Here is a 24,268-nt window from a genome sequence, read left to right as displayed (position 1 = left end):
AATATGAAAAGTATCGGATGAGGATACGCAGGTAAGGCATATTCCATATCTTGGAGTATTAATGCAAAATAAAACCCAGCTAAAGTGATTTTAAGTACTCTGTTGCCACTAACTTCACTTGAGTGGTCACTCTCAGAACTCCATTGTGGACCCTGCAGTGGGTGACGCTGCTTCCTGGCCCTCGGAAGGCTGCCCCCGGACAGTGGCAGAATCCCGGTGCCCATCCAGTGGGAGGATGTGCCTGGTACCCAGCACGGTGCACTGAGCTTGGTAATCAGCTTGTTTCCTTCTTTCCACACGGACTGCGAGATTTCATTTCAAAAATAATCGTTACGGATGAAAGTCAGAAGCTATCAGGCAAAAAAGGTCAGGGATGATAAACTTGCCTTTTAATTTGTTAATTAATTGGTAATAGAATAGAATCAAATATTGAAAATCTTGCCTAAAACGCTTACAGAGACTGGTCTTAAGCTACTCGTTTTGATTTCTTTGATATAAAACTACGAACCCTCTTAAATGAGGCAACCTTAAAGTAGATTATGCCTGCAATTTTCTCTAATTCAACTCTAAATGAGAGAAGACATTTTATGAATCTATGCTATGCTCAAAGCTAATTGAAAGCAATTATCAAAGTGGCATTTTGTCTGTGACTTTAAGATACATTGTAAGATAATAAATGGTTCTCATTATGTAATAAAAAGGTCATATCTCGCCTTTGGGCTAGTGATGCTGAGGGTTTTTCAAAAGCAATCTGAGACATTTTCTTTGGTGAACTGCGACTAATACAAGAGCCATCGCTTATTAAATACCAGTTGTCACCTGTACAGCATCCGCATCAGAGATGAGCATTTCTTTCAAAAAGAAACACTGGCTCATTAAAAGCTGCAAAAAAAAAAAATTATCTCTTAAAGTGCATGTCTGACATTTTCAAGCTAAAATGAATATCCTTCACTTGTCACTCTGTAGCAGAAATGAAGAAAAAAAATAATAATACATGCATAAAGGGTGTCATGCGAGCAGACGCGTTACCATTGACACTGGGTAGCCGAGGATTTAGAAATTTACTTCATGGCCTAGAAAGACACGGAAGCAGTGGAAAGTCCTGAAGGAAAGAATGATTCTATTTAAGTCTGTTGGAATCAGGTTATTCTGGAAAGACCCAGTATTTTCTCTTTTTTTTTTTCCTCAATAAAAACCAAGTGCACCTATTAAGGGTCACACTAAGCTAAACTGACCCCTGTACTCTCTGGATAGCTGGCTTTATTTTATTGTTGTCATTATACAAACTGGGAAATTGATAGTCATATTACTAATATATCAGAAATTACCTACACATGTGGACTGAAAATGATCTGTATCAGACTTTATTCTTAATAATTCAGCTTTAGGCTATACCCCTGTGTTGGTTATGAAACTCCTCTGAATCTTAGCTTTAAGACAGGGGCCAATGCAGCATCAGCCATTACATATTCATGAAATGTATTAAGCCCCCTGTATACTTCAGATGCTGAAGTATGCTTCAGACCTTAAGTATGCAATGCATTATTTGTTCCTTAGAGACCATGATCAAGAGGGAAAGAGGGCCTGAACACTGATAAAGGCCGCTAAACAGAAAGACACTATTTGAAATGCTGCATTAGAAATTGAATCATTTCATAAAGAAATGTCACTTTTAAATGAGTGTCTATGGGCGCAATTATCACACACTACTTACATGATAAACATATTAAATTGGAACATGAGCAACTAAAGAAACAAGGTAGGCATTTCTGATGTACAGTTGCTGGACTAAATGTTCTGAGATAAAAAATAATACTAGAACGTTTAAGAAAATAAGGGGATGGGGCATTGTGACGTCACAGGTTAAGCTGCCACCTGCAATCCAACATGTGTGTCAGCTCAAGGTCTGGCTGCGTTCTGCTAGTTCAGCTCCCTGCTATTGTGTATGCTAAGATTTGGGAAGAAATCTTTCTAGTCAAGTCCTTAAATTCAACATCAGTGTATAACAGATCATAGGTTGTCACCTAACTATTATACATGACACCTTGTCTTTGTGCTTGAATTTTGTTTGATCATGCTATCCTTATATCGGGAACCCACTTGTTAAAAAGTTTGGTAAAATATATTCACTTGAAAGAGAGAGAGAGATCTTCCATCTGCTGATTCATTCCACAAATGGCTGTAATATGTAATGGCAGGGGCTGTGCCAGACTGAAGCCTGGAGATTCATTTGTGTCTTTAATGTGTGTCACACGGACCATGCACTTGTTTCCTAGGCTCAATAGCAGGGAGCTGGGAGGGAAGTGGAGCAGCCTGGACTAGATCCCAGCTGCTCCTGTGGGATGGCAGAGTATCAGGGAGTGATACTTGCTGCCTAGCAGCTCCTGGAAGTCCTTTATCAATTGCATGTTCTTTCTTTGAACAATAGCATAGTCATTCAGTATGCTTGACCCAGTGACACTCAAGTGTGTTGCTGTTACATAATCTCTCCTGCCAAATCAAATTGTCTATAACCTGTCTTCTTGGTTGTTTAACCAATTCTAGGATCAAATCACATGGCCTTTTATTTAATCTAACCTAATTTAAAAAAAATGAGAGACCTCTCTCATTTTTCCTGTTGTTGGTGATCAACTTGTCATTTCTTCTTGGTTGGGGGAGAAAGCACAGATCAAACTGACAGTTATGAAAGGCTTGCTGTTTACCAAGTTACCTGTAGCCATGACCTCACGGGATCACCAAGTGTCCCTGTACATTTAGTCGGAAACAAAAAGTGCCCCCAAGAAGGATGCGAAAGACTCTGGCTCAGAGGATGTTGGTGGTATTACAGGAAGTCCGTGTGTCAGTTTCAGGAAGCTTGAAGTCCAGGCTCAGCCTGCTCACAAATTGTGTCACAGTGACATAGTGGCTTGTCTCCTGGACACTCAATAACGGTATGCACATCATCGCTGTTCTTTAATGTCCCTTTCAATAGAAAAACAGCAACGATTGAAGACTCCAACTGCAAAATCTTTAGGACGTATCAACTTTCTGCAGTCTGAAGGACACAGATTAACGGTGAGACTCTGAATGCCAGTACTTTCTTGTTAGCTTTTGGTTGTTCCTTGAATAATCAACTCTTCACTGAGCACTGTTTATGGGTAGTGCATTTTACACCTTTAGTGTGTTTAACTTCTAAGAGGTTATAAAAGGGAATTGTGAGCAATCAGAAAGAATGGCGAAGGGGCTCCTAGAAGCTGGAATGTTCGCCTGAAGAGCCGCAGTGCTGTAAAATACAAGATGGGAGTGGATGTATTGGTGCTACGGGTGTAGACTCTGCTCAGACACATGTATCACACAGTGCAGTGCCTAGGATGCAGTGCAGCATTGCTTCCTGTCTCATTTCTTACTGGTGTACACCCTGAGAGGCAGCGGGTGAGGGCTGAAGCGCTTGGCTCTTTATCGCTCATGTGGGTCATCGGGATGGAATGCCAAACTTCAGGCTCAGCCTGGTCCTGATCACTGAAGCCACTTGGGGAGGAAACTAACATATTGAAGATTTCTCTTTCTCACCCCCAGCCTCCTTGTAAAGTAAATAAATAAATAAAACTTAAAGAAGTGTAAGATTAAACACCATGGCTGCCAAGTCGAATGCTGTCCTGTACAGCTCTGAGTTTGACTGTCATGGCATCCTTCTATTGGTGTCCTTACATCCTTATATCGCTTTCTTCAGAAAGCAGATGGAGGAAGAAGTCACTCCCGCAGCCCTGGACTCTGTGTTTCTGCTCTTTTATTTCACTCAATACTTTCCCACATCTAAAAACTGTAACGGGGACAAAATTTGTTTTCATGTTTAGTATGGTTTCACTTTACTTTTAATATGAATAAGAAATGAGCACAAGGTAATCGGTGATCAGATCAAAGACTGTAAGACATGCTTTTCTTGTTTCCATCACATTCCCAAAGATGCGAAGCGTGATGGTCCCACTTCATAATTGTATTATTAAAAACAATAGCATAAATATATGTAATTGCTACTTGTCAACTTAAAAAGGATAACTAGGGCCTGCACTGTGGCAAAGGAGGCTAAATCAGTGCCTGCCACTCTGGTGTCCCCTCGGAGTGCTGCTTTGAGTGCCAGCTGTTCCACCTCCTATTTAGCTCCCTGCTAATATTCCTGAGAAAGCAGCACAGGATGGCCCAGGATCCTGCACTCATGTGGGAGACCCAGTTAGGGATTCAAGCACCAGCCATTTTGACTATTCGGGAAGTGAGCCAGCAGATGAAAGTTCTCTCCCCTAGCCCATTCCCACTTTGTGTGTGTGTGTGTGGTGTGTGTGTGTGTGTGTGTGTGTCCCTCTCTATAGCTTCAACTTTCAAATAAATAAATCTTAACAAACAACAATGGTAAAGGTAGTAAGAACATTATTTGACTCTTACATGAAGCTAAGCTTTATGCTCTTAGTCACTCTTTGCCCTCAACCAAATCCACCCTCAGAAAAACATCATGGAGAGGTGTCAAACTGAAGTTCTATTTCATAGAGGGAAAGAGGAGTGATAGTGTGTTACATCACATTTGATATTCAGATTCTCCAAAGACTTTCTTAATTCTAACCAAGGTCGCTGGGAAGCTAGGTGAGTCTTCCTTCCAGACAGTGTTTGCCCCAGATGGTCAGTTGTTTCTTTTCTTGGGTCATGTTCCTTAGTATAAAACATCCCCACCATCTTTTCCTGTGACAAGTAGCATTTCTCTTTCTCATGTGTCCTGAAGACCTTGCCCAGCAGCTCTTTCCTAAGAGGTGAAGAGATCAAATCTACTTACCCAGGAGCGTATGAATTCATTTATGGGAGATTGGAATGGAGGTAGACTTAGTCCCTTTGAGGCATTCTTATAGCTGCAGTTAAAAAGAATGATCATGCTCCCGGAATGACGACTCAACGGTAAATCCTCACCTTGCGAGGACTGGGATCCCAAACGAGCACAGGTTTGTGTCTTGGCCCCTTCACTTCCCAATTAGCTCCCTGCTTGTGGCCTGGAAAAGTAGTGGAGGATGGCCCAAAGCCTTGGCACCCTGCACCAGTGTGGCAGTTCCAGAAGAAGCTCCTGACTCCTGGCTTCAGATTGGCTCAGCTCTGGCCACTTTGGCAATTTCAAGAGTGAACTAGCATATGGAAGATCTTTCTTTCCTCCTGTCTCTAAATCTGATCTGCCTTTCTAGTAAAATAAATTTCTGCAAGAATGATCAATTTACTTCTCGTTACCTAATTTTTATCCTAACCTGATATGCAGGTATCAATGTCCTTACTTTACTCTAGAGCACAAAGAGGCTTGACGGAGTGTCCAAAGCCCGAGCAACATGCTTGACAGGGCAAGTGGAAGAACTCATTCAGGCTCCCCAGCTCTCCCTGCTGACTGCCTCTCTGCCCTACATTCTGCCCCAGAGGACCTTCTCTTCCACCTCTCTTTTTGCCAAGCCCATTTCTATCCTTGTTCCATCCAGTTTAAATCACATACTGGGATGGAATTTTAAAGTTCAGGGGTAAGAAAGATGCCCAGCGCTGTCAGAAATGAACAGGCCACTTGGAGAAATAAATAAGCACCTGCATGGCAGTGATCTTGTGCAATCTCAGTGTTGGATGACAACGGCTACGCATCCTGCAGCCAAAGGCAGAGGTAATTGTATCCAGGATACTATACTTAGAAAAGATATTGATTAAATGCAAGGGCAGAGTGAAGACACCTTGAGTCACAAAAGCATCTAGAGCCTTTACCCTTTAATCACAGTTGTGAGTGTTCTCCAGCCAAACCACTGAGTGACCTATGAAAGAAGTTTAAATATAGAGATCCAGAACAAATGGAGAGATGACTCATTGATATAGACGGGCAGAGGTGAATAAGAGAGAGGGGGATCCAACTGACACCCAAGAAAGCAAATCTGGTAGACCAAGGAGAAGAGCTTCAGCTATGTAAAGAAGGCTGCAGGGGGAACTGATGTGTGTATGGATTTCTTTGTTTGGAAAGGAAAATGGGAATTATGATGAGGATGAGAAGAGAAGAAAGAAGACGCCGAAAGCTTCATTGGAAATAACACATGAGTGTGGCTCAGTGCTGGTTCCACATCTGACTTTACCATTAGGACCTCAATGTTCCCTGGCTTTTACTTATTTCATTGACATGACTATGTATGTCTTCTGGAAGCCCGAACAGCAACCTGGCTTTCTGTTCCACCACATCCTGCCTGGGGACCTTGCATGGGTTGCTCTGATTCATTTCCCTTGGTCATACTGTAGCAAGGTCAGTGCAAAGGCTCATCAATTTCTTATTAGACTCTGTGAATCACTGCACCCAAAATGCTTAGGCTGTGACCTGGCACACAGGAAACACCCACTAAGTGAATCATTGTTGGTAAGAGAGCGAGAGAGATGTGAAAGTGCTCAAAATGACCTTTCTAAAGCAACAAGTAAATAGACTACACCTGGAACTAATAGCAAAGATGGCCATCACAGCTTATTGTTTGCAAGGGAGTCACTTCCACAAGAAATGGCAACAATCAAAGTGACTCCATCTGAGGACTGGCCATTAGGATACAGAAATGATGGGAAAAGGGGGAGGCCAATGATCTTACGTGCTATGTAGATCTACTTTAAAATGCATATGCTTATTTTAGTACAAATGTTCACTAAAATTTACTTTTTTAAATGTGTATTTACTTATGTGAAAGCAAATGGCAGAGAGAGGGAGAGAGAGCAGTATTCATTCCCTTGGTCATTTCAAATGACCAGGGCTGGGCCACACTGAGGCTGGGAGCTATAAATTCTGCTCAGGTCTGATACGTTAGGGTAAGGGGTCACGTACTTGGGTCATCTTCTGCTGCCTTCCCAGGCTCGTTACCCAGTAGAATGGAAGCACAGCTGAAACTTGAACCTGAACTCAGATATGGGGCTCTGACATTCCAGGAAGTGGAGGCATAGCCTGCTTTGCCACCAGGCATGCCCTAAATCATACTTAAAAAGCCTTGTGCAGGCAATCAGTGGCATCGTTCTCCTGGTGGTGGGCACTGGCATCGGTGTGTGAGATGCAGGCACCTGTGTGCCCCTGGGGAGTTTCTCGTTTAGGTTCAGCTCTGCACCATGAGTCCCAAGTTTGAGCAGTGTGGGTTTCTTAATCATCTTCCTTTCCTAGGGAGTAAGGCTGATAAGAGTTTACCGACTGGGCCCGGCGCGGTGGCGCAAGTGGTTAAAGGTCCTCGCCTTGCACGCCCGGGATCCCATATGGGCGCCGGTTCTAATCCCGGCAGCCCCGCTTCCCTTCCAGCTCCCTGCCTGTGGCCTGGGAAAGCAGTTGAGGACGGCCCAAAGCCTTGGGACCCTGCACCCGCGTGGGAGACCCGGAGGAGGCTCCTGGCTTCGGATCGGCATAGTATCGGCCCGTTGCGCTCACTTGGGGAGTGAATCATCGGACGGAGGATCTTCCTCTCTGTCTCTTCTCTCTGTATATCCGCCTTTCCAATAAAAAAAAATAATAAAAATAAATCTTTAAAAAAAAAAAAAAAGAGTTTACCGACTGACTGAGTGAGCAATCAGAGCGAATTACAGTGAAAATCCACCTTCAAATTGTAACTGGGTAACTCTGATATGGGTGTGTGCAGGGGGGAAGGCAGGTTGTGAGGCAGGCAGATGACATCCCGCCAGAGAGAGGTGAAAACTGAGAAAGCAGGGCCAGCCAGGGAACACCTGCCATCAGGCTTCCACGTAGTCTGTTCCATTAATTGCCATGAAACCTTCAGACAGGGTGGGCTGGCCTCTGTCAGTTTGGTGCAACAGTCTACGTGCAAGCATGGAACACTATCAGTTAGTCCAGCCTAGGCCTACATATGAAAATCCTCCACTTGAGAGTTAGAGAGCTCTGGATGTTTATGGGATTCAGGCCATGGGAAACATTTCTAGGAAAGGCTGGATAAGGCGTGTTTGAGGCTTTCTGCATTTTGGGTCTCCAACTGGTGAATTCTGCTTAATATCATACAGAAAAAGCTGCCCTTGATAGCCCCAAAGTGTACTAGTTGTGGCCACATTCCAATACATCTTTACATATGAGAGCTAAGGTCTTAATTTCCTATGATTTCCACATGATAAAATACTACTTTATTACTTATATTTTGGGGGATTTTCCTTACCATTTCAAAACAATAAAAACCTTTCACTTTTTAGGTATAGTGAAAACCAAGAACCGGTTAGACTTGGCCCAAATATCTAAGCTTTCCAATTCTTGATTTAATTAAATACTGAAAATTAAAGTATAAATCATAAAGCAAAATGTATATATTTTAATTAAAAATCACAATTCATGGTGTCAATGGCTCTAATATGGATAAAAGCAGAAACGACTTTCTGAGGCATTATCTTTGCTAAAGCACTACTGTTTTAATTCATTCTGTGAACATTCTGAATTGGAACACACACTAACATTCCTCAATTTTGGTGTTATACCAACTGATCAACCTGGGCTTAAATGTGTAATCACTGCAGTCGATTCTCCTTGCTCTCTATATATTCCACAATGCTGAGGCTCTCAGAGAGTACCTCAACAGGTGGAATTCTGCTTCTTAAACCTTGTGCCTGTATCCAGTCAAAATTTTCTTTTCCATTTTTACCTCTTGAAGAGTTTATTCCCATTGGATGTACAGTTACCTTAAAATGAATGGAGTTTTTAGTGCCATGTAAATGCCATAAAATGTCTATGGGGAGAGTTTAATTTAGCAATCGTCTGGAACATTAAAAGCCACCTAACAGGCTGGAATAAGATCGTTTCTTTCCAGTAATGGAAACCATTCTGAATTCAAGTGTGTAGCTGAGCCATGTGACAGCAGGAATAAAGCACATGGTAATTTTTTTAGGTCCAACTCTGCCAAAGAAGCAATGACACATAACAATTTCTCCAGATTCCTTCCTAGCTTCTTTATGATTCCAGCCATTATTTTCTGGAATGGTGGTAATTCCCATGTTTGACGATCAAATTTCTTAAAAGATTTATTTGATCTAACACCATGTTCAGATAATTCATTGTGAAGATTTAAAATAAAATTTGTAAAGGGAAAAAAAAATGGGTTTGAGCAGTTTCTCTACATGATGAAATCCACTGGAATTTTGAATAGGCATAGAGAAAGGAAAACATTTTGTGGGTGGGTGGCCACTCGGTCACGCCCAGGGAAACACGCATACCTGCACATGAAATCTCTTTTATGATACAAATTTTGTTCAGCCTTCCCAAATATTATTTTTTATTTTTCTAAGGTAATTATCCAGGAAGGGCAAGATATTTTTTAAGCATTTTTGTTATTTTCATGTCTCTATGGTGAAATTATACCAACATTTTTAATCCACTAACTGTTTATCTTTTCCTGGGATGTTTCTATATCTTTGCCCACATGGGAAAAAAAGTAGAACAAAGCAACACCCAAAGACGCCTCCCTTTGCAACACCTGCATTCCACACGGGAGGGCTGGGTGTGCGTCCCAGCTGCTTCAACTCCCTGCTGGACTTTCTGGGGAAAGTATGGAAAAGGGACCAAGCAGTGGGTGCCCTGACACCCACCTGGGAGACGCTGGTAGAGTTTCTGGTTCTTGCTTCAGCCAGACCCCGCCATTACTGTTGTGGCCACTTGGGGAGTGAACCAGATGAGAGAAGATCTCATTCTCTGCCAATCTACCTTTCAACCGAATAAATAAACACTAACAAAGACTGCTCATGTGGCAATGGGAGACAGCATCGGAGGGCCGGAAGCACCGAGCGGCATTCCTGCCGCATGCCCTGTTCCACTTCTGAGACCATGTGTGCTGTTTGCTAACCGCCAGGGGATCTGTTTCATTTTAAGAAGCTTCGTTAAATGGTGTAATCCCTAGACTCAGCAATGCCTTGAATACGGAAAGCATCACAGTGCTGGTCTGGAAGATCCTGCCTCACATTAAACTGTTTCATGGCAATCCAACTGGATGTGAATTCCAATTTTGACAACCTCTCTGTAAAACCAATCCCTTGCACGGGGTAATGCTAACTGGTTTTGCCAACAGTTGTGTAGGATACAGATCCGGGAGAATACAATAAGGGTAAAATGTAAAAGATGTAGGACAATGCCTGATTGTCTCCCAGGTTCTTCTCTTCTTCAGTTGCTCAAGATGCCTCCCCGACCAGGAGCTCCCTTGACGATCTGTTCTTATCTCTCTCAATGAGCTATGAGACCCAATTTTATCTGGAAAATCTTTCCTTTGAATCTCCATTTTTTTTTTCTTTTACCTGTCCGTTACTGTTCTGTAAGGCTTAGGACCATTCCCCCCATCCACTAACTGGGCACTGTCTGCCCTCCCCACACACGTCCCACCGAGGATGATCTGCCACCACGCAGTTGTGCTCACGGTCTCTGCTTATTCCATGGGACCCTAAGCCAAAGCCCAAACCCTCTTCTCTGCTTCACGGTCCCTTGTCTCTGCTTCCCACGGACACGCCCTCCTCGGCCCACACAGCTCTGCTCTCTGGTCCACATCTGCTGGATCTTCTCTCAGATCTTTGTGACCACTGCTGTTTGTCACACTAGGCCACTGTCTCCACACAGGGCACTCTTCCCTCTCTCTGTGCCTAGCTGTCTCTCTCTGATCTGGTAGTTCACTGGTCCATTCTGAGCTCCTCTGAAAGCATCCTGTACCTCCTTTCATGAGATCAAATCTCTATGCTCCCTCTGTTAAAACATGGTACCAGGCTGCCACTGCTTCCCAGCCCAAAGCATCAAGGAGTGTTTATCTGCAGACCTCCCATGACTATTGAGATTTTGTATTTATGTGACTGACTGATACACACCTCAACTCGGTCGATTTGTTTTGTTTCATTCTCTTGCCGTTTAACACTCCAGGACAACACATTAATACTTTATCAAGATTTTACCATTTTCACAGTACTTTATCAGTAAACATTTCTATAGACAAGTCACATGTATGTCTGATTTGGCTTGGTAAAGCAGCTGCGTTCCATCTTAAATTTTATTTATTGCTTTGAAAATCCTGTTTAATCGTACCTGCTTTACTCATCCTTTACAACTGTCATGCGGATGGAGACAATATGTTAAAATCCCTTGACATTCTCTGCAAATGAAACATTTCACGACTGTTATGAATATTCAAGAAATAAAAACTATAACTTCAATTTTATCGTTTGCTTTTGTCAACAACTTTCCACTTTTTCAGATTTTTATTTGAAGTTGATCATTATTCTTGGAAAGATTCCTTTGACTACCAGGAATCTTTAAAAGTGGATAAGCAATTCATGCCTTAAATTTTTTTTTTTTTAAATAACTCTGGGCCCAGTGTGATAGCCCAGTAATTGAAACCTCTCCTTGCAACCACCAGGATCCCATACGGGTGCTGGTTTGTATTCTGGATGCTCCACTGCTTGTGGCCTGGGAAAGCAGAGAGGATGGCCTTGGGACTTGGGGACTCTGCAGCCACGTGGAGCCCCAGAAGAAGCTCCTGGCTATTTGGATCAGCTCAGCTTTGGCCACTGCAGCCACTTGGGGAGTGAAGCAGTGGACAGAAAGTCTTTGTCTCTCCTTCTCTCTATGGATCTGATTTTCCAGGAAAAAATATAAATAAATATTCAAAAATTTGAATAATTCTGAGTGTTTTTATTTTTTTTTTTTTTAGATTTATTTTTATTATTATTTTTTTTTTATTGGAAAGGCGGATATACAGAGAGGAGAGACAGAGAGGAAGATCTTCCATCCGATGATTCACTCCCCAAGTGAGCCGCAACGGGTCGATACTATGCCGATCCGAAGCCAGGAGCCTCTTCCGGGTCTCCCACGCGGGTGCAGGGTCCCAAAGCTTTGGTCCGTCCTCAACTGCCTTCCCAGGCCACAGGCAGGGAGCTGGAAGGGAAGCGGGGCTGCCGGGATTAGAACCGGCGCCCATATGGGATCCCGGGCGTGCAAGGCGAGGACTTAACCACTTGCGCCACCGCGCCGGGCCCATAATTCTGAGTGTTTTTAAAGAAAAGTTTAAGGTGGAGGAATCCACCATGGGGGGAGGGGTATGGGAGGGGTGGGGGAATCCCCAGCGCCTATAAAACTGTACTACATAATACAATGTAAGCAACAATAAAAAAAAAAGAATATATTAGCCTTGTATTATGATTCGATATATAAAATCAGAAGAATTAGAGAAGTAGTTTGGGGTGACCAGAAGGCAAATGTGGTAAAAGGCTGACTCAGCCTTGTTAGTCTGTACTTCGTGTTCACCGGATGGACAAACTCCAGCTGGTGAAGACATTCAACCTGCGTCAGTCCTACAATGCTTACCCACGGGAGAGGACTGCCGGCCTGCCGCTGTAGAGCAGGATGCTCAAGTCTGAGCTGGGCAAACACCAGCTTTTCCTGAAGTGCAGTCACAGCGCTCTGCCGTGTGCACGCTCTGCCACCTTCCCAGTATTTAGCGTTGCAGCACACACTCATACAAACCCATTTAGTATTAGAGATTTGGTATAGTTCATGTTTAATTCTGGTTCTGAAATGTTTTCGGACAGGGTCTCAAATTTGGATATGAGAGATGCTGCTATTTTTGAGCCGTCATGGAAAAAATTTAAAGTGAAACTTACTATTGAGTTAATTCAGATATGACTACACCAATTAGGTTTACTTCGAGCATTTAATTTGAATGTTATAAATTATAAAAGGGCAAGGGCCATTATAAACAAAACACTAGGCAAAATAACTTTTATAACATAACATGGCAAGAGAAATAACTTAAAAATCTTTTTTCTTTTTGTGCCAGATGTAATAAAACCTGATTCATTTGGCATTGAAAATGATCTAATAATTTATTTCAGTATTGTTCCTAAGCCGTGTCACGTGCTCAGCTTCAGTCAGGTTGATCTGCGCACATTACGGTGTCATCATAATTTTAAAGCACACGCAGAAAATGACAGAGCTGCAAAATTAGAATAAATGATTAATGGTATTTTTTCATGTTTTGTACTAATAGGAATTACCGAGCCTTTAAATTAATCGAGTTGTCAAACTCACGTGTGTTACAGATCCAGCAATGAACCCAAATGGAAATTATCTATTCAAGAGACACAAAAAGATGACATGTTGGAATATTTTAAATTTTAATTAATAGCTGCAATTGTTCTGTTCCCCTGTAAGAACAGCAAATTAATTGGAAATTAGTCACAACCATTGCTTGTTTGCCTTTTTTTTTTTTTTTAAGCAATCCCAAATGAAAAGAATGGTACTTCACACCTGAACAATATGCTTTGGGGGCCAGAGAGCACAATGCAGTAAATTACATTGTCAATTTAAAAAATAACAACTGTTGTGAAATTAGGAAAAAAATTATGCACAGGTAAACAAAACTAATTAATGCATGGGTAACAGGGAACATACGAGATAGCACCTGACTAAACCCCAACATGCCAGGATGAAAAAAAGTAAGGCTTTGAGATGTAAATTTATGCAAAATAATTTAACAATTAAGACTTAGGTACAAAGATGTTATTACTTTATGTTTTATTTAACTGCTTTGCGGGCACTGCCACCATTCAGATCTTAAAACACCCCACAAGGACACGGTGTGCTTATTTAAGTATGTCACAAAACGCACGAGGCCACTGATTCCTCAAGATTAAGGCTCACTGTAGAACGAACTGCAGTGTTTCTTAGGGAAGTTCTTTTTTTCTATATTTAAACATTAGGCAAAACCCAGTTTCTCAGTCCTCTTGCCCAGCTTTCAAGTTGGCAGGTGAAACAGCCCCATCCCCCAAGCCGGACACGAAGAACAACCCGCCCCCCCCCGCCAGGAATGCTGACAATACCAGCAGAAAGGGAAGAAGATCGCCAAGGGGAAGGGCAAGAATGACCTCCCCCGCCCCCTCCCGCCATATACACACTGCAGCCGGATCTCTCCTGGTGGGGCACCGGCTGTGTGCTTCAGGAAAACCCTGTACATGCGGCAACTGGAGGCCCCCGAGCCCCAGCTGGAGAAGAAGAAGGGGAGGAAGAGCAGAAGGAGTAGAAGAGGAAGAAGGAGAATGAGAGAGGAAGAGGAGGAGGAGGAGGTTCTGGCACCATCAGAAAGCCAACAGTGCATGGGTGGTGGAGCTCCGCCAGATGCCTGCAGGTGACCCAGCAGCTGCTGAGCCTGGGCAAGCAGCGCCTCAGCCAGTGCGGGAGGAGGCTGTGGGCCAGCATCACGTCACAGCGTCCTGATCACCCCCACGCTGTCCTGATCACCCCACACCGTCCTGATCACCCCCACACTCCCCTGATCACCCCCACACTGTCCTGATCACCCCCACTCCTCTGATCACCCCCACACCGTCCTGATCACCCCCACACCATGCTGATTACCCCCACACCGTGCTGATCACCCCCACACTCCCCTGATCACCCCCACACCATCCTGATCACCCCCACACCGTCCTGATCACCCCCACACCGTCCTGATCACCCCGCTCTGTCCTGATCACCCCCATGCCGATCTGCCCACCTGGCCGCCATCAAGGAAGAGGGCGTGGCTTCTGAAGCAGCTGCCAGGGTTTAGCTGCTGGGATGGCCCTCTGTCTTTCCATTGGGTTCCTCTGTGTAGACCCGCGGCACTAGGACAGGGGAGATCTTTGACACAGAGGAGAAATGCCAGCTCACAGAGCAGTGCAAGGTCCATTGGAAAGCTGTGCATTCACAAATACTGCCAAAGATCAAGGCCGGTCCTCAGCTCTAGGGCTACCTGCGCCTGCCTTGGCCCTGACAATTACAGTTTATCCTCACCAACTGGTGTTCTGAATTTCACAGAATATCTAAGAACACCTTGAAAAAAAATTGGATTCCTCAGAATATCAGAAAAACAAAACAAAAACAAGTGCTCAGCATCTACACTTCCCTGTAAAGTACTCTGTCACTGATTTAAGGGTTGTTTTTCTTTCACAGTTAACACACACACATGATCTCTTTTAGATTTTTTCCTTCTGAAGTAAGCTATTAGAATAGCTTAAGAATCTTGAAAAATATTGTGTTCACCCAAACACTTTTAAGCTGCAATAGCTATATAAATTTTAATGAGAAAATAATATTCTTATCAAATGTTCAAACAGGACTCCTTTCCTGGAAATGAATGTAGTGCGTTACACATTCATTCTTCATTGTATTTAGTCCTTCGGTTTAGTGCAAAGGTCTTGGCAGATCCCTGCGTTAGGCAAATCGGGCGGTCACGTTCCCAGCACTGCCCTGACACCGCTGGTTTTTAACTTCTTCTCAGGGTGGGAGTTAGGAAGCTGCTTGGCATGCCACATCTGCCATCGGGCCCCAGCTCCTCCTTCTGTTCCAGCTACTGATATCCTACACCTGGCCGGGCAGCAGGGGATGGCCAGGCTGGGTCCCACCTGCTGCCCACACAGGGCATTCAGATCGCGTCTCCAGCTTCTGGCTTTGTCCTGGCCCGAGGCTTGCTGTTGTAGGCACCTAAGAAAAGAAGCAGCAAGTGGAAGACCTTTCCTTCTCTATCCCTCTCTGCCCTTTAAAATAAAGAAAAAAAAAAAAACCTTACATGTGCTAAATATGGTGAAATGATGTTATTTTCAGTATTCATTTGTCTTGAAATGTTAATAGGAAAACAAAAATACTCATGACTTAGATTTTAGCATGTTGGATAAACCTCAGAAAGATGCTGGGTTTTCTATGAGAGCAAGCATTGTGGCATAGTCAGTCGGAAAGCTGTTTGCAGTGTCAACATCCCCAGACCGGAACGCTGCCTTGCATTCCTACTCCGCTGCTCCTGACTCAGGTGTGAACGCCCCTGGGGAATTAGCTAAGGACGCTCCCCTGGACCCAGAAGGGAGGGCTGCCAGGGGTTCAGGATTCCTGGCTCCAGCCTGGCAAGCCTGGGCTGCTGCAGCCATTTGGTGAGAACCAACAGAATCCTCTCTCTCTCTCTCAGCTCCTCCTTCTTTCCAACCAACAACGCAATCTTTGGAAAAAAACTGTCTACCATGCTAGAACATGGGTTTGGGCTTTTTTCCTTCTTTAACATTCAATGTTACAGGGAAGTTTAAGTTTTGAAAAAAGAGGAAAATTCAAGTGCAGTATTGAATATAACAGGTAGCATAAACTGTAAGGTAATTTATATTCTCTCACTGTTGCTGAAGGTTCCGTGTAGTAACTTTCAGTAATACTTTGATCTCATTTTTACAGTTTAGAGGAATAAGGAGACAGTGTAGAGAAGATTATATAACCCTCCCCCACCCCCCAGGCCAAAGTACACCAATGGAACAGAGGCACCACTGCCCTCCCGGCCCACCCTTGGCTGCTGCCCCTGGGGGGAGGCTTGTGTCCTGTGCATATTCTGTTTTTCTTCCCCACAAATCCCCATAAAACTGCTTTCAAGGAGTGAAAATTATTTTTAACTCAGTTTTCACTGAATTTCTATTAAAGCACTCGAAAACTTCACCATTTCAGTTGTGGATACCAGCTTGCTCAAAATAACTTTTAAAATAGTACAATCTAGAATCTTTTTTTTAAACCTGATAAGTATATGAATAAAATGGCAGACATTTTGTAATAGAACAGTAGGGGGGCAAAACTCGGAAGACTGTGTCATTTCTCAGTTGTTTTCTGTCCGTAGATCTGTAACCAGCCAACGCAGAAAGGTGGAAAGAATAGACAGACCCACCTGCCTTCGAGACAAGGAATGAGCATGTAACCTGGTGGCGAACACACGCATCCCCGGCAGAGTGCCTTGGTCGGATCCCCATTCCCAGAGCTTCCTGTGCATGCAGACCGGGGCTGCTGTACCTGGCTTCCTGCCATCCACCTGGGAACTCTACGTCATTTTCAGCTCCCAAGTTTGACCTGGCCCAGCTCTGACATTTGCCAGCTTCTAGGGAGTGAGCTGGTGGATGGGAGCTCTCTTTTCTCTTCTCTTTCTGTCAAACAAGTAACTTTTTTTTTAAAGAAAAATAAAAAAGAAAGGTAAATAATAGTTATGTCCCCGCTTGTCAAAATTTTCCTATCTTTCCTTACCTTTCCTTTTTCATGGTTAGATTTAGGCTTCAGTAGCTTCTTCTCATTAAATAGTTCTATCCCTAAGGTGACTTTAGAGGAATTGTTGCAACTTAACTAACAGCCACTAGCTTTGCAGCCACGTAAGCTATGGGAAAAGTAATCCACGCACACTAGCTTTTCTAATGTAATAGTATGCAGCATGCTCATTGAAATGGAATTTTCAAATAAAAAGGTTCTTAAGATATCCAACCTTGCCTTGAGTAGGCTTTTACATTGGTCATTGAAACAATTTCCTTTATGCATAGCTTACTTAGTTTGTTAAGTATAATCCACTAAGGAACCACAAAGTTTTAAGAAGTTCTTGGGGGTCAGCTTCCTGTTTTACACCCATGTTCCTTTACTGATCAATATGCATTTCAGAAAGTTCCAGAAACACCCATTTCCTCCCCTTGGAATGAGGCACACTCATGCGAGCAAGCTTCAGGAGCTGATGACAAGTGACCAGGAAATGAGTCCCATTCCTATAACTACTCCCTGACCTCACAGTCCTCACCCCAACCCCACATGCTAACGTGCTCCCTACTAACAGGTAACTCACTTGAATAGTACTTCAATGTCTATAAACTAACCTAAAAAAATTCCCCAGGGTCACGGTTTTTCCTTTCTAGTCCAGAGAACTATCTTAAAGTATAATTTTTTCCCTTATACTTTTAACAAAGTATTTTCTTTCAAACAGCAAAGTAGATGCTTTGTCAGACTGTTTAAAGGTAGGACACCAGAGTGGGAAAAATGTGAATTGAATTCTCTCCCAATGATTCAGATTGAAGACCTGTTAGATTTTATTTTGCTGTGTTCGTGATAGATGTGGAAATGCATGTAGACTGTGAAATGTTCCAGTCCGCAGATCCTTTTAGCTCACATGTCAGCCCATGGAAAGAACTGCAGCAGCTCTCAAAATAGCCATGAGCCATCAAAGGCAAGGAGAGGTGCGGACCTGCTTACTGTCAAGAGGGAGACAGCGCAGGCGCATGTCCCTCCACTGCAGACAACTGCAAGTCCTGGGCAGAGCACGTGCAGCAGCCTGGCGATGGTGCTGGAAGGTGAGTGATAACAGCAGACCACGGGAGAACATGAGGGGCACAGAGCACCCCAAACCAGAGACAAGTTCTGTTGCTTTCCCTTGCTTCTTACGTGTCCTAGCCCCAAGTTCAAAATTTATCCCAGGTGCAAAAAGAAACCTTCAAGATTCCAAGAGGGGAACAGAGACCTTCAGGTCAGAGAGATTGGGAGAAATAATGGTTTGGATCCGTTGCTTCTCACCCAATCCCTCCCATTCAATCTCTGCAATTTCATGGCAGTTGGGAATGCCCAAAGTCCACATATTTTTCTCTGATTGGAGAAATCAAGGCCAATAAAGTATAGGGGTCTGTACTGTCTGACTTTTTTTTTCTCTGCATGGTTCTCTTTAAACAGGTCCTTGGGGGTTCATACTGTTTGAGGGAATACATGGAAAAGCAGAGAAATTCTAAGTTTTGGGATGGAGGGTGAGAAGGCAGGAGCTCCAACAAGTTCCTATGTAAAGCGGTATGTGATCTCCAGGGTTCACCCTGAAGCTGGAGTGCACGGAACCGACCCTTCAAAGCACAATGCGGGGATGAAATCAGAGGAAACCACCATCGCCTGCTTTCCAGCAGGCTCAAGGGACAGTACACGTAAGAGACATCTGTGAATGTCTCTTGAAAAAGCTTTGAAAAGGAATCACAATTCATAGAAGACACATCAGTATTTTAAGGCTTAATCTCACCAATATCAGTCACCTACAATAATATTGGCAAAACCACATCAATATCCTCCACGGGCATTAAACAAAAATCAGTCTTTGGGAAACTAATTCATCTCTTCATCTCTTTTGCCGCTTATCTGAGAGCCCATGTGCGAGCGAGGGAGTGCCTCTCCACGCGTTCATTCCCCGTATTCCCGCAGTGGCCTTGTGCTAGGGGCTAAGGCAGAGGGGAGGGAACCTAAAGCTTCATCCTGGTTTCTTTCCACTTGGGTAAATGGGACCCAGTAACCTCAGTCACTCTTTACTGCCCCCCATGGCATGCATTATCACAAAGTTGGAATCAGGAACAGAGAAATGGACTGAACTGAACAATCTGATATGGAATGCAGGCTTTTCAATTGGTATTTTAACCCCTAGGCCAATTCACAGTCTTACATGAGGATATTCAAAGCTGTCATAATGTTTATCCCCAAAGTGTTCAACATATGAACAGCCAGGAGCATCTTAAAAATCGCGCGTAGAGGACGACAGCCAGTCATGGAAATTCAAGTAAGCGAACTGCTGGATTGCACGGGAAATACTTGGCAGATATTGTGACCGTGCTTCCAGAAGCAATGGCAGATACCCTCAAGCTAAGGGACAGTGTATCACATCTGACAAGTTGACCACGTTTTGAAACAGAATCAACTGGAAAATCTACAACTGAGAAACACAGCAATCAAACTAAAAAATGAACTGGATAGACTCCAGAACAGAATGGAGACAAGAGAAACGTTAGATTAGTAGCTATTTATCTGAAATGAATCAGAGAAAAAACAAGGAAAGAAGAAAAAATGAACAGACTCAGAGGTCTATGAGATAATACAATAAAGTATCTAAAATGCATCATCGAAGTTTTTAGGAAAGGTGTGGCATAGCAATCAACTTCTGAAGAAATAAAGATTGAAAACATCCCAGTCCAGCAAAGCACAAATGGTTATTCTTAGAACTCAGGGAACTTAAAACAGGATAACAACCCCCGTCCCCCCCCCAAAAAAAATCTGTTCCAAGACTCATTAGACGTAAGCTACTGAAAACAAAAGACCAAGGAAAAAAATGACGCCAGCCTTAGAAAAATGGCATGTTACATATTGTAGAGCAAGGATTCCAAGGGCTGCGGCTTTCTCATTATAAAGCATACCATGTGAGGGACTCTAAGCAAGACGTGAAGGAGTGTTGAGGATGTTATCACTCAATGTTTGCAGCTCCCTCTGAAGAGCTGGACAGACGTATGCCTCTCTGATAAAGAGGGCTGTGAACTGGGACGTCATTAGAAAGACAGGAGGAGTCACTGGAGCACCGAGGACCAGGCAAGCATCTCAGACAGATGGGAGATAGATAAAAAGGCTTCCTGAGGAAATGGCTTCTAAGCTTGGCATTGAAGGAAGAGATTTGATTTTATTTTTAGCAGGTATATATTTATATCTTATCATCATCCAGAAGGAGTTTGAAGTAACTTATAAAAATACATAGATCTAACAGAAGGGAATAATTAATTCAAGCCATCTGAAGAAAGGCAAAGAAAATAAGTATATAAAAGTGTAAACCACAGGTAAGATTAGAAGTGCAGCCCGTGGGTCCCAGGGAGCTAATGGAAGAAGGTGCAGACCTGCTGGCAGCTTGTCCGGAGGCCAGAGGAGTGAGTCTATTTCTAAACCACAACATAGGAAATGGGGATTTTATGCACAAAGGAAGTGGAATGCGCAGAACTCCTTGGGGAAGTGGTCCCTGTGGAGTACTACAGGCTGCTGCCAGCCTGGGAGAATAATTTAATGTCATGACAACGACTTTTTTTTTTTTCCAAAAGCAAGCAGAATGAAGTGTTGGGACTGAAAGACAAGATCCTCATGGTTGTATTGTTGGGAAGTCTCTCTGACAGCCGTGAGATGTCACGTTCAACTATACTGGGAAGCACAACATAACGTAATTTATTTTATCTTTATATTTGAAAGATTTACTGTATTTATTTCAGAGTCAGAGTTACAGAGAGAGAGAGAGAGAGAGAGAGGGAATGGGAGGGATAAAGAAAGACAGAAAAAAAATATCTGCCATCCACTGGTTCAGTCTCCAAATGGATCTAACAGCTGGGGCTGGCCCAGGTGGAAGCAAGGGGCTCTGCGGCTCCTTGGGCCATCGTCCACTGCTTTCCCAGGTATGCTAGCAGTGAGCTGGATCTGAAATGGAGCAGTGGGGCTCACGCTGGCTCTCATATGGGATGCTAGCACGACAGTGAGAGGTTTAATGCACCATGCCACACTGCTAGCCTCAACATAATGTAATTTTAAAAGGATGTACAATATAAATGATTGATGTCCTAATATTACACAAGCCTCAGGGTTCTGAAGACTTCGTTGCAGGAGGCGGCAAAGCATCATGACGGCCAGAGAGGCCGTATGGCTTCGGAGCTTGCTTCAGCTCTTCCCGTGTGACCTTGGGCATGTTACTTGCCTTGGTTCATTTCAGGCTGATAGAGGGCTTATACCGTCTTTGCGATTTCTTACGTGTTTTTGTGAGTATTTAAGAAACTAATAAATAGACACAAAAGTAGACAAATAAGAAAACGAAAATCAAATAAGTAACTCAGGAAATATTAGTCACTATTATCAAGGTTTCATCCAACACCTTTTGGTTGTTCAAATATCTTAACAAATGTATCTCTCTTCATCTGTCTCCTACTAAACTGCGTCTTCTATCTTACTGGCCTGAGATTAATTTGTATTAGCAGGTGACTAAATCTTTAAAAAATAAACCAAAATTATGTCTCCGGTGGGCAGCTAGCACAGTGATGAAATGGGCTAAAATATCTTACAAATCGAAGGACCTGGGTTTGGTTCTCGACCCTGGTGCTGATTCTAGCTTAATGCTGCTGAAGGAGAGTCAGGGATGGCTCTGTCACCAGGGGAGGAGACCGGGGCTGTGTTCCCAGCTCCCAGTCCGGCATCACCCAGCCCTGCTTTTACAGGATGTAAAGCAGCAAATGGGAGCATTCTCTTTCAGTCTCTCCTCTCTCAGATATGAGGAAATAAACATTTAACGCCATTATGATTATTTTAAAATAATTACCACAACAAGGTCACAAATGAAAATTTTATTAGGTTCCAAAATACTGCTCCACTTTATAAAGAAATGGGAAAAGTCCCTGTCTTCCTAGTTGATGGTTGAGCAAAGAATAAGGACATGACATAGTCCTGGTCAAGTAGATGCTAGAGTGATAGGCACAGACCCTGTGCAAATCCCCAAACAGTGTCCCACACAGACAGCTGCACAGTGGGAACTGGAGAACAGAAGGCATGAGCTTTCATAGAACCATATTTGCCCCAGGAACACCAGGATCGGCCTCAGGCAATAAGACCACCAGTCTATCAGTGGTAGGTGGCATGTCAAAGGCACTTCCACTTCGGAAGGATTGGGTGTTTGGCTTGGTGAGTAAGATGTCTGCATCCCACACCCGAGGACCTGGTTTGATTACTGCCTCCGGCTGCTGACTCCACTTTCCAGCTAACACAGGGATGTAGTGATGGCTCAAGCCATTGTTTCCTGGACATGGGATGTCTGAGTTGAGTTCCTGACTACCTGCTTCAGCACCAGCCCAGTGCCGGCCATGAAGCTCATCTAAGGAATGAACCAGCAGATAGAGGCTTTCTCTCTTGAATTGAAACATTGAAAGCTGAGACTGGACAAGTACACTGAGGGTCGGTCCCCAGACATAATCTACCAGGGAAAGTTCATAAAAAGGCAAAGAGAGATACACATGCAGATGTTTTCCAGAAATCACCTTCAGATGCTACTGGTGTGGTGCACTGCTCAGGATACGCTCATGGATTCCTTTGTACTCTCTGCCCCTCAGAAGAAAGTTTCACATCTCTGTTTTAGTCATGGGTGAGGTTCCAGTGCCTAGAGTCCTCTCCTAGAGTCCTCGTGTTGAATGCACCAGGATCCCATACGGGCGCTGGTTCTAATCCTAGCAGCCTCACTTTTCATCCAGCATGTGGCCAAGGAAAGCAGTCGAGGATGGCCCAAAGCCTTGGAATCCTGTACCTGCTTAGGAGACCCAGATGAGGCTTCAGGTTCCTGGCTTTGGATTGGCTCAGCTCCAGCAGTTGTGGCCCCTTGGGGAGTGAATCAGCAGATGGAAAATATTCCGCTCTGTCTCTCCTCCTCTTTGTATATTTGACTTTCCATTAAAAATAACTATAAATCCTTAAAAAAAATCATGGGTGAGACACTGGAGTAATACTTTACTAAAACCTCCCTGCTATTACGTTTCCTGAAAAGTGTTAATTAATAGAGGGACTATTACTATTCAGAAAAATTAACCTTCCGAATGTGTATCACACACACACAGTTGAAAATTCACAGGGATATAAACCCAAAAAGTTAATCATTCCATGTGAAGACACAGAAGGATGAAAGCTGAGATTGAGAAATGATTTCTTCTCCGATACATTCATATTCTTTGCTTTGTGAATATAATGAATAAAGATAACTCAAAATAACTTTTACATGTATTTATATATGAAAAATATGTGAATGAATTGCTAGCCAACCTACATTATGTTCAGTGAGGGAAGATTTGGTAGAAAGTGTTTTTTAAAATGTTATATTGCCCTAGGAAGGATTTAAGAAATTCACAAATTCAAAATGTATGTGGTATTGACAATCTGTGAAGCATGGTGCCATATACTAGAGGTACAAAAATGGCAAAATTCTTGGTTCACGACCTCAGCAGACGTGTGTCTCTAAGGAGCCAGACATGAGAGTGTCAGCTGACATTCTCAATGCAGTGAGGTGGAGGCTTGGATGCACCCAGTGAGCCCTGAGGCTGAGCTTTGAAGTACAGGGGAAGAGGGAGATGCCCAATGAAATCCCAATGGAGGAAGTTAAGGAAGAGTCTCCCAGAATGACTTGTGCTGGTTAATGGAAAAGACAAAGCTGATTGGGAAGGGAGGAAAATAGATGAACTAAGGTTTGGAGGCCGAGGTGTGGGATATCAGACTAAGCCTGTGGTGATGGAAACCCGATACGGAAGCCAATTCATGTCCTGGCTGCTCCACTTCCATTCCCTGCTAAGGAGCCTGAGAAAGTAGTAAAATGTGTCCAAAGTCCTTGGGTCTTTGCACCCATGAGGCAGAGCCAGGAGAGGCTCTAGACTCCTAGAAGATCTTCTTGGCCCAACTCTGGACACTGCAGCCATTTGGAAAAGTGAACCAGCAAATGGAAGATCTCTCTTTAACTCTGCCTTTCAAAATGAAAACAAAAATAATTAAAAAAAAATGAACTAATGGCGGTGTTGGCAAAACAGGACATCTGACTCAAATGATATTTCATCAAGCAAGTATAATAAACAGATTTTGAGGCCCGGCATGATGGCACAGTGGTTAAGGTCCTCGCCTTGTACGCCCAGGATCCCATATGGGAGCTGGTTCTAATCCCGG

At 43.4% G+C, this 24,268-nt stretch overlaps 1 protein-coding gene across 8 annotated transcripts in view; it reads right to left on the bottom strand.

Moving 5' to 3' along the window:
- Positions 1 to 24,268, bottom strand: part of DGKB (diacylglycerol kinase beta) — a 566,350-nt gene that overhangs the window by 1,115 nt on the left and 540,967 nt on the right. The gene's annotated exons all lie outside the window — the stretch shown is intronic.

Source organism: Ochotona curzoniae, unplaced genomic scaffold (genome assembly GCF_017591425.1).
Source record: "Ochotona curzoniae isolate NIBS_2020 unplaced genomic scaffold, NIBS_Ocur_1.0 scaffold_3835, whole genome shotgun sequence".
NCBI lineage: Eukaryota > Metazoa > Chordata > Mammalia > Lagomorpha > Ochotonidae > Ochotona > Ochotona curzoniae.
Note: the sequence above shows the minus strand (reverse complement) of the source record. Positions and strands in the feature narration are given on the sequence as shown.